At 39.6% G+C, this 4,169-nt stretch overlaps 1 pseudogene; it reads right to left on the bottom strand.

The window, feature by feature from the left end:
* Window positions 1-1,858: 1,858 nt before the first annotated feature.
* LOC134967190 (5S ribosomal RNA) lies at window positions 1,859-1,977 on the bottom strand (annotated as a pseudogene).
* Between the last annotated feature and the right edge of the window lie 2,192 nt (window positions 1,978-4,169).

Below are 4,169 nucleotides of genomic sequence, written 5' to 3'. Positions count from 1 at the left end.
CGAACAACTCGGAATGACCACCATTATTCACTACTATATATATTAAAGAATAAACCGCACTAATAGAGTATATATGGGCTTAGCAGCTCCTTTTCATGAAATAAATAATAAATAAAAGTTGGGAGCACTTAATTATAAAATTATAATACTAAATATGCAATACCTGTAAAAGAAAAAAGGTTAATGAAATGTTTAAAGTTCTTTTTTGAATATTTTATGAGCAGACCATTCGTGCATACAAGTAGCGGGTTCCGTTTTGTGAATGCCGGCAGCTGGGGCCACATGTGGGTTAGCAGATGACATGAGCTGACTATTCTGTCCCTAACTCTCACTAACCATTGGTGGCTGTGTTTCTCCCGCCTGCCGGTTCCCTTGATCTTCAGAGCGCTTTGGAGCACTGCGTCCAGCCGCGTATCTTGCTGGCGGGATGCGCAGCACTTTGAGGTCACTGAAGAACCAAACAGAATGATCAAAATGTCACTTTCATCACACAATTCAACAGCCAACATTACATTTTGGAATCCATTTTGGAAAAATGCTGGAACATATAGGTTTCGGATAATCATATATAACAATACATAGGGGTGTATTCAATAAGTGTCGGAAGCTTCTGTCTTGTCGGAAAGACAGCAGCTTCCAACAGATTTAGGTCAGAAGGGGTTCCGACCTTTTCAATACTGGCAGTTTTTTTCCGACTTGTCGGAAAACATGTGGATTGTCGGATTAGCCGCAGATACACGTGTTCCGTGGCCAGGTTTTGGCCCTGGTTCCGACAATGTCAATCCTACTTTTTTTTAAAGTCGGATTGACATTGTTGGAATCGGGGTGATGAGACATGTGAGGCGGCTTGAAGGAGCAGCGGGACAGGCAGCCGGAGTAGAAGTGGCAGAGGCGGCTGAAGGAGCAGCGTGAGGGGGCCGGAAAAGCAGAGGCAGAGGCTGCCGGAGGAGCCGGGGATTGGGGACGGGTGAGCATTGCCAGTGGCAGCAGCACGGCCCGGCGCTCAGTAGCGCACTGACAGTTGTCGGGAGCATCCAAATCTGACAGTCTGATTTGGCCGCCCTATTGAATGCTCACCTGTTGGGTCCTTTCCGTCGGAAAGGACCCGACAGGTATTGAATATACCCCACAGTAGACAAACCAAAAATCATTTACAAAAAAAGCACAGAACCTGAGACAAGGACTTGTAAGAAGTTTTATTCCGGTTAAAGAAGAAAGACTGAGAGAAAGAAATGGACATTTTCATTGTTTAAATTGTCTACCTTGCAAAACAACAAAAAGAAAAAATACCCAACCTATAACAGATTTTCATTCAAATATCATGAACAAAGGATACAAAATCAAAGAAATAATTACCTGTGACACTAAAGGTATCATTTATTTACTGGAATGCTCTTGTGGGCTCCAATATATTGGACAGATGAAGAGAAAATTAAAAAACAGAATTGCAGAACATATTTTCAATATAAAAAGGGAACAACAGCACGCAGTCTCTCAAAAGATTTTTGGATGCCCACAATAACAATTCTACAGACCTCAAATTTATAGGAATTCAGAAAATCAACAGGAATTGGAGAGGTGGGAATTGGTAGAGTGTCTATGTCAGAGGAATTAGCAGTTAACTGGCTCCAATCAGTTTAATCCAATTGCTTACACTGTGTGTAGATGAGTACGTCCCAATAGGGCTACTTAGAATCAGAAATTAATGGTCACCAATATTCACAAGGACCTGACTTTATGACATATACCACAATGATTGGTCGTAAGCCTCCAGTATAGAGAAATATCGTAGAAGTAAGAATTGGTGGTGATACTGCTGTTGGCGTCGCAACTCACATAGAAAGGAAAAATAATTCCTGCTCTACAACACCGGGTATTCGCAGGAAGTCTCCTCTCCCGGTACTAACCCGGCCCAACGCTGTTTGGCTTCCAAGATCGGACGAGATCGGGCATTGGCAGCGTGGTATGATAGTAGAGAATTTGTATGATCAGTACACCAATGAGAGTGCACCTATATATGAAAATAGAGAAAGAGTGGAGATAGTTTTGAAAGCAAAAGAAAGAGGTGAATAAGTAAAGAAATATGTGGATCTGCTTTCTACGTTAGGCACGGCTCATCAAATCCCACATTTGTGGTATTGTGCTCCGTGGATCGTAGATGAGAGTCCACGGAAAAATAGTAGAACATAGACAGGAGGTACAAAATCGATGATTTTAGTTCAATTGTCTAATGAAAGAAAGCGCAAGAAAAATGAGAAATTGCGTTAAACATCAGATAGATTGTACAATAAATATCTGTGTCGCCAGCGAATTCAGCCCTTGACAATAAGTGCTGGTATTAGCGCACAATTGGAAAGAGAAAATTAATTCCCAAGATTTAAATACATAGCATATTACCCAGGCTGGGCCAAAAATGCAATCATGGTATTTAAGCATCAATTTGTGGAATCTCTTTAAAGATTATAATACACTCTGGGTTGAGTATAGAAATTCATTCACATTGGAGAATTATGTATTATAAATCAAACAGTTAGTATTGGGTGTATGCTATAGGCCGCCTGGTATCAACGCATCTGATGAGGAATTGTTACTAAAGCAAATTGAAAGAGCAGCAGGAGTAGGAGACATAGTAGTGATGGGAGATTTTAACTATCCAGAGATAAACTGGAAAAACGATTCATGTGATACTGCTAGGGGCAATATGTTTTTAAACACACTTAATGATAACTACTTAGTCCAACTAATTGAGGAACCAACTAGGTACAATGCAATCTTAGACCTGGTATTAACAAACAATGGGGATTTGGTATCAGGTATTATAGTAGGGGAACCCATAGGAAACAGCGACCACAATATGGTCACATTCAATATCAGTTTCCATAAACAGCCCTATACTGGCTCAACTAGGACTCTAAACTTTAGCAAAGCAAATTTTGAAAAGATGAGGGTATTTTTCAGGGATATTGAATGGGAAGGTTTGTTTTTAGGAAAAAATACTACGGAGAAATGGGAGGTACTAAAATTCCTGCTAGCTAAAAATACACTCAAATTTATTCCTATGAGCAGCAAAAAAAGGAATAAAAATCATAAACCGATGTGGCTTAACAAAAAGATTAAGGAATTTATGGGCAAGAAAAGGCGAGCATTTAAAAAATACAAATCTGACGGGGAAGCTGAGTCATTTCAGCACTATAAGGAATGTAACAAAATTTGCAAAAAGGAAATAAGAGTGGCTAAAGTAGAAACTGAAAAACTAGTAGCAAAGGAAAGCAAAGCGAATCCCAAAAAATTCTTTAAATACATTAATAGCAAGAGATTAAAGAAGGAGAGTATAGGCCCTTTAAAAGACAAGTTGGGAGTCTTAAGCAAAAATGATAATGACATAGCGGACACACTAAATGAGTTTTTTTCAACAGTATTCACTAGAGAGGACCCAATTCAGGGACTGACACACAATCTCAATAATGAGAATATCCCACTGATAGGTACAAATTTAAGCGAGGAAGTAGTCTGTAACCGATTAAAACATTTAAAGATTAATAAATCACCAGGGCCCGATGGTATTCACCCAAGGGTTCTAATGGAGCTTCACTCTGAACTGGCAGAACCGCTATCTTTGATCTTTAAGGATTCAGTTATATCAGGTATGGTTCCCAAAGACTGGCGTATAGCGGAAGTAGTGCCTATATTCAAAAAGGGAAGTAAAGCTGAACCAGGTAATTATAGACCAGTTAGTCTTACATCTATAGTGGGGAAAGTATTGGAAGGTATTCTAAGAGATAGTATTCAGAAGTTCCTTGAAGTCAATAAGGTCATTAAAAGGAATCAACATGGGTTTATGAAGGACAGATCCTGTCAAACCAACTTACTTAGCTTTTATGAAACAGTAAGCGCAAACCTAGATCAGGGTAAAGACGTGGATGTAATCTTTTTAGACTTTGCCAAAGCGTTCGATACTGTACCACACATGAGACTTATCTACAAGCTACAAGAATCAGGGCTAGGAAGCACAATATGCACTTGGGTCAAAAACTGGTTAGATAATAGGGAGCAGCGCGTTGTGGTTAATGGATCTTTTTCAACTTGGACTGAAGTGCTAAGTGGTGTGCCACAAGGCTCAGTATTAGGACCGCTATTGTTCAATATTTTCATTAACAACCTAACAGAAG

Source organism: Pseudophryne corroboree, chromosome 10, assembly GCF_028390025.1.
Source record: "Pseudophryne corroboree isolate aPseCor3 chromosome 10, aPseCor3.hap2, whole genome shotgun sequence".
NCBI lineage: Eukaryota > Metazoa > Chordata > Amphibia > Anura > Myobatrachidae > Pseudophryne > Pseudophryne corroboree.
Note: the sequence above shows the minus strand (reverse complement) of the source record. Positions and strands in the feature narration are given on the sequence as shown.